Source organism: Octodon degus, unplaced genomic scaffold (genome assembly GCF_000260255.1).
Source record: "Octodon degus isolate 3935 unplaced genomic scaffold, OctDeg1.0 scaffold00173, whole genome shotgun sequence".
In the NCBI taxonomy this organism is placed as follows: domain Eukaryota; kingdom Metazoa; phylum Chordata; class Mammalia; order Rodentia; family Octodontidae; genus Octodon; species Octodon degus.
The window spans coordinates 2,084,122-2,091,709 of NW_004524749.1; positions in this window are offsets into that span (position 1 = coordinate 2,084,122).

Genomic DNA, 7,588 nt, shown 5'->3' on the forward strand with positions numbered 1-7,588 from the left:
TATATATATATATATATGCTGGCCAAATAGCTCAGTGGATTAAAGCACCTGCAAGCAGGCACAGGGGCCAGGGGTTCAATCCCCAGGCTTGCTGTGCCGGCCTTACCCCTGGGGTATGCTGAGACAGCAATTGAGACTGGGTGTGGTGATGCACACCTGTAATCCCAGCTCTTGGGAGGCTGTAAACAGGCAGATCACTATGAGTCTGATCTAGTAGTGAGACCTTGAACACTTTGTAGACCCTTCCCCCTACACAAAAAAAAAGATACAAAGAATCAATGAATCAAAGAACTGGTTCTTAGGTGGGCCTGATGGTGCACACCTATAATCCCGGTACTCAGGAGACTGAGGCAGGAGGATTATTGTGAGTTCAAGACCAGCCTGTGCTACAAAGTGAGCTCAAGGCCAGCCTGAGCTGCATAGTAAGACCTTGTCTCAAAAAGACAAAACAAAACAAAGAAATGGTTCTTTGAAAAAATAAGCCAGATGTGGTAGCACATGCCTGTAATCCCAGCACTCAGGAGCCTGAGGAAGGAGGAGTGCCATGAGTTTCAGGCCATCCTGGATAACATAGTAAGCTCAAGAGTAGCCTGAACTACTAGAAAGACCCTATCTCAAAAACCCAAAAGTAAGTAGATTAATTAATTAATTAAACAAAATAGACAATCCCTTAGTCAATCAAAAGAAGGAGAGAGAAAAATCCATATCAGTGCAGTTAGAAATGAAAAAGATAAAATCATAACATACCACTAAAATCCAGATTATTAGTAACTTCTTCAAAGACTTGTATTCCAATAAATTGGAGAATCCAGAAGAAATGGATAGATTTCTAGACAATATAAGTTATTGAAAATGGACCAAAAGATATGAAAACCCCAAACAAATCACAGGCAATGAATTGGAGGCAGTAATAATAAACCTACCAACTAAGAAAAACCAAGTACCTGATGGAATCACCTTGGAATTCCACAAGAATTTAGGAAAGATCTAATGCCAATACACCTCAAACTATTAATAAAATTAAAATGGAAGGAGTACTGCCTTGCTTTACCTTACCTTGCCAAACTAGCAATACCTTGATTCCAAAACCAGACAGGCACGCAAAAAACTGTAGGCCAATCTTTTTAATGACCAAAGGTCCAAGAATCTTCAGTAAGTTATTGGCAAACAGAATGCAACACATGTGACCAAGTAGGTTTCATCTCAGCAATGCAAGGATGGTTCAACACCCACAAATCAATAAATGCAATCACCTAAACAGAAGCAAGAGCAAAAATCACATGGCCAGGTAAGTATGGCACCACAGGTCTGTAATCCCAGCACTAAGAAAGTAGAGACAGGAAGGTTGTCCCAAATTTGAGCATAACCTGGGCTTCACAATGAGTTCAAGGCCAGCCTGAAGTGAGACCCTGTCTCAAAACAAAAGAAAGGAGAGAGAGAGAGAGAGAGAGAGAGAGAGAGAGAGAGAGAGAGAGGCAAGCAAAAAATGCAAAAAGAAACAAAACCCTTCAAATGACCTCAGTAGACACAGAAATAGCTTTTGACAAAATCTGACATTTGTTCATGATCAAAGCCTTGAAGAAAAGAGATGTAGAAGGGGATCTTATCTCAATCTGATAAAAGCCATTTATGACAAAACTACTACCAGCATCATATTCTGTGGGGGAAAAACTGAAAGCTTTTTAGGAACAAAGCTAAGATGTCCCTTACAATCACTCCTGTTCAACACAGTACTCAAAACTTTAGCCAGAGCAGTCAAGTAAAGGTAAGAAATCACCTTTGATACATATGGAAAGGAAATCAAACTATTTTATTCTCAGATGAATTATCATTTACATAGGAGACCAAAAAAATTCCATCAATTAATTGATATAGTCAGTAAGGTAGCAGGATACACAATCAATACACAGATATCAATAGCCTTTGTATACAATAATAATGAACCCACCAAGAAAGAAATTAGGAGAACAATACCATTCACAATAGCTTCAAGAAAAATTAAATATTTAGTAATTAGTCTAACCAAGAAGGTGAAAAACCTCTGCAATGAAATACAGAATTTTCAAAAGGAAATTGAAGAGAGACCCCTGGAAGTGCGGGCACATGGCCTGCAGGTGGCTGTTGGCTGGCAGTGGTTGCGTACTTGTGTCACTGTGAGGTCTGTAGGCACTGGCAAGTTGGCCCAGGATGTAGAGCAGCTATGCCTGGCGATGCATCTGATGCAAGCTCAGGTGGAGTAGAGAGTAGGGGGATGGTAGTCAGGGGTGGTGGGAGAAGGAGGCAACAGATTTATAAATGACGCCCAAGCAGGACCTAAAACCCAAGTTCCAGGAGAGTGAACGAGTACTGTACTTTCACTGGCCTCTTCTTTATGAAGCAAAGTAAGTTAGAGTTGCCATAAAGGACAAACAAGTAAAATACTTTACACACTACAGTGGTTGGAATAAAAATTGGGATGAGTGGCTTCCAGAAAACAGAGTACTGGGGAGATGACTCAGTGAAATAAGCACTTCCCTGGTAAGTGCAAGGGTCTGAGTTCAATCCCCGGTTCCACCAAAAAAAAAAAACCAAAAAACAAACAAACAAACAAAAAAAAAAACCCAGAAAGCAGAGTACTTAAGTAGGTGGGCACCAATCTGCAGGAACAGTGAGAACTTCAAAGGCCAGTGAGAAGCAATATGCAGAGGGAAAGATGAGAGGGGCTGCTCCAGGAAAGAAGACATCTGCTCTGCAACAGAAAAATGTTGAAGTGAAAATGAAAAAGAACGAACAAAAATTCCTGGTAATAGAGATGCGGCAGTACCAGTGAGACACCTCAGCCTCCTCCTCAGAAGAGGACCCAAATAGATCCTACTGATGAAAATGAAGAAACATTTATGAACAGGGTTGAAGTAAAAACCCACGAAGAGTTAAAACCATGACTTGTCTTTTTTTTTTTTTTTTTTTTTTTTTTGCCAAACTGGGGATTGAACTCAGGACCCTGAGCTTGCCAGGCAAGCACTTAATTTACTGAGCTATCTCCCTGGCCCCAACCATGACTTGTTGATGACTGAGGTCTAATTACCAGACAAAAACAGCTTTTCATAGTGATCCTCTTGTCTCAGCCTTCCCAGTGCTGGGATTACAGGTGCACACCACCATGCCCAGTTTTGGGCCGGCAGGGCATGTGGTACCAGGCATTGAACTCAGAACCTTGCACTTGCCAGGCAGGTGCTTACGCTGCTGAGTGATCTCCCCAGCCCAGAAATACCTCTTTTTGTCTTCCTGCCAAGACTGTGGACTCCATTCTAGAAGACTATGCAAATTACAAGAAATCTTGAGGAAACACAGATAAAATAAAGAGTATGCTATTAATGAGGTTGTAGCAGGAATAAAAGACTACTTCAGTGTGATACTGGACACCCAGCTCCTCTACAAGTTTGGGAGAGCACAGTGACTGAGATCCTTGCCGATCACCCTGACCCGCCATGTCCCAGGTGTATGGGGCCTCACATGTACTGAGATTATCATACCAATTCAAGCAATGTTCGTCTGTTCACCTCTGGATGAGAGGAGCCTTGCTTTATTACTGAATTATCTTCATGATTTCCTCAAGTATCTGACGAGGAATTTGTCAACTTTGTTTTGTGCCAGTGATTATGAAGTGGCTCCTCCTGAGTAGCAGTGGAAAGCAGTGTGAGGCGCTTCCACCCATGTTGGATCTCTGGGAACACATTTTTGTTCCTAGTCCTCTTGTACAAATGATGTACTTTGAAGATGTTAGTGTATAACAGAGCTGATGTTTGTTTTGTCCTATTTTAAACGAAAAAGGGGGTGACAGCTCCTTTTTTTCTCTTTCATTTCAAAGTTGCTACCAATATATTCAATGATGGACAACAGAGAGACATGGCGTAGAGTTTTATTGCCTAGCTGACAAAGCTGCTTTTGGATGCCGGTGGTTCTATTCCTTTGACACCATGCACTTTTACGTGTTAATGCTATATGACAAAATGCTCCAATTCCTGAAGCCAAAGTCCAACTCAGTGTATATAATGGAACACAACTCCTCTGTTTGTGCTCATTTTCTTTTTTAACAGTGCTTAAAGAGCCCAACCTTTGAAAGTCCTCTGTGTTGTTCCTTAGACATTGTCTTTGCTCAAATTATTGAAGAATAGTGAATTTGTGGACACAATGCAGGGGAAGTTTTCAGGAAACGTCAGTCCTGTAGCACTTCTTTTTCAGATCTTTAATAAATATTTTCTTTAAATTTCAAAAGAAAATTGAAGAGGACATCAGAAAATGGAAAAATATCCCCTGTTCCTGGTTATGTAGAACCAGTACTGAGGACATAGCCATACTTCCAAAACCAATACAGATTTAATTCAGTCTCAATTGAAATGCCAACATCATTCTTCACAGAACTAGAGAAAACAATCCCAAAATTTGTATGGAACCAGAAGAGATCCAAAGGAGCAAAAGCAATGTTGGGCAGCAAGACAAAAAGAGAAGGCAGCACAATACCAGACTTCAAGTCATAAGGCTGCAATGACAAAAAACAGCATAATACCAGCACGTGTGAATCAATGGGACAGAGTTAAAAATGCAGAAACAACCCCAGACACATTCAACTATCTGGTCTTTGACAAAGAGACCAAAAACATATGCTGAAGGAAAGATATGCTCTTTAATAAATGGTACTGGAGTGAGGGATGGTGGCACACATGCTTCCAAATTGCTGTAATCCCAGGATTTGGGAGGCTGAGGCATGAGAACCACTAAGAGTTCAAAGTCAGCCTGGAATACATGGGAGTTTAAGATGAGGTTGAGCTACTAGTGAGACCCTATCAAAAACAAGCAAACAAAAAAGGCTGGATGCCAACATGTCAAAGATTGACTCTCGACCCATGTCTCTTACTATGTCCTAAATTAAAATCGAAATGGATCAAAGCTCTAAATATTAAAAGAAGGGCTGTCTAGCTCAGCAGATTAAAGTGCCTGCTAGCAGGTGCAGGGGCCAGGGGTTCGATCCCTGGGCCTGTGTGCCGGCCCCACCCCCAGGGCATGCTGAGACAGTGATTGAGACTGGGTGTGATGGTGCACACCTGTAATTCCAGCTCTTGGGTGGCTGTAAACAGGTGGATCACTATGAGTTCAATCTAGTAGTGAGAATCTGAACACCTGTAGACCCTTCCCAAAATTAAAAATAAATAAATAAATATTAAAAGAGAAATACTTAACCTTCTGGAAGGTAAAATAGATGAAACTCTGGAAATGCAGGCATAAGCAAGGGCTTTCTGAACAGAACCCTAGACACACAGGAAATAGCCACAAGAAGCAAAAAATAGGATCATATGAAATTAACAGTAAAAGAAACAACCAGTAAAGAGAAGAGAAAATGTTAGAATGTAAAAAAAAAAAAAAAAAAAAAAAAAAAAAAAAAAAAAAAAAAAAATCAGCTATTCCTCAGAAGCCTAATATCTAGAATGTATAAGGAACTTGCCAGGTATAGTAGCGTGAGCCTGTAATCCCAGTATTTGTGGGAAGGGGAGGGGAAGGAAGAGGAGGGCATGGGAGGGGAGGGGAGGGGAGGGAACAGGGGAGAACTTGCCAGGTGCGGTGGCACACGTCTGTTATCATGGCATTCAGGAAGCTGAGGATCAATGTGAGTTTGAGGTCAGCCTGGGTTATGTAGTGAGTTCAAGGCCAACCTGAATTACATAGTAAGACCCTGTCTCAAAAAGCAAAGCAAAGCCAAACAAAACAACAAAAAATAACTCAAAAAAAAGTAGAATCCTACCCAAATAAAAGACCCAATCAAAAAATGGACAGTTAAATACTTCTCAGAAGAAGCACAAGCGGTCAATAAATATATGAAAAAAACCCCAAACATTTAATATCTCTGACAGAGAAATACAAATTGAAAGAACACTGAGGCTCCACTTTAGTCCACAAAGAATAGCTATCATGAAGAAATCAAATAATAACAAATGTCATGGGCCAGGGAGATGACTCAGTAGAATAAGCACTTGCCTGGTGAGCTCAAGGGCCTGAGTTCAATCCCCGGTTCTGGAAAAAAAAACAAAAACAAAAAACCTGCCTTTACAAATGTTGGCAAGGATGCAGGGGATGAAAGGAACCCTTCTACACTGTGATGGGACTGCAAACTAATACAACTGTCATGAAAGTCACTATGGAGATTCTTTAAAACAACCTAAAAATTCTGTTCAACCTAGCTATTTCTTTTTAGTGTCTTGCTTGAAGAACACCTGAAGACATGTTACAGTGCTATGTGCATTCCTGTGTTCAGTGCAGCACAAGTCTCGGAGGTGGCCTGTCTGTCCATCAACAGGCGAGCAGATGAAGAAGAGGGGGTACTTACCCACAGTGGAGTCCTACTCTACCATGAAGGATTACCTTGCATCATTTGTAGGAAAACAGATGTCCCCTTGAGATCATAAGGTTAAGTGAAATAAATCACATGTGCAGCTTAAATATTGCATGGTTTCTTTTTTCTTTTCTTTTTATTTATTTATTTATTTTCAGTACCAGGAATTGAACTCAGGACCCTGCACTTGCCAAGCAGGTGCTTATTGTACTGGGCTATCTCCCCAGGCCCTGCATGGTTTCTTACATGAGAACCCAAAGTATAAAGAAAGAACAAATGGAAGGATAGATAAGAGGAAATGTGAGATAGGAAATTTTACAAAAGGAGAGAGCACCAAGAGTGAGGGGAAAATGTGGAGGGAGCCTGTACCAAAAAGGATGAGATATGTCATGTCCATGTGCCAGCTCTCCATGATTGATCTAATTATAGAATAAAAATAATACATTAAAAAAAGAGGACTGGGAGCTGTAGCTCAGTAGTAGAGTGCCCCTGATTTCAGTGCTTAGTAACACACACACTCACGCACACACGCACGCGTGCACACACACACACACACACACACACACACAGAACAATACAGTAGAAATACACTCTCTAGTGTTGGCAGTGTGCATTTCTAGTGTTCGCTATGCATTTCAGCTTGTCCATGAACTCACTATATAGCCTGGGCTGGCCCTTTGAATTCTTTCCAATTCTCCTGCCTTCGTCTCCTTAGTGCTAGGATTACAGGCATGTGTCATTCCGCCCAGCAGATTTGTTTTTAAGAAGCTGGAATCTTGATATGTTGCTCAGATTCCCCCAAGCTCCTCAGTTTAAGTAATTCTCCTGCCTCGGCCTCTCAAGTAGCTGAGACCTACAGGTGAGAAGCATCATGAATGGTTGAAGATTTTTATAGGTTTTCAACTGATCCATAAAAACATAAAATGCGTACATGTTAGTGGCTTACCAAGTACCAACTCTGTAAATAGATACTTACATTTATGTCATTTATCATTTCTTTGCTAAAAACTTTCAAAACTCTTTGAGCTTTTGGAAAAGCATAGTTCGTTATTGTCACCTAAACTGACCTTACTGTGCAGTAGCCCCAGAACCATATGTTCTTCTCAACCTGCCGCTTGGTGCCCACTCATCACCCTCACCTTACCTGCCCTGTACCTGGCCTCATAATCACTATACAACTTTCTTTTCTTTTCTTTCTTTCTTTCTTTCTTTCTTTCTTTCTTT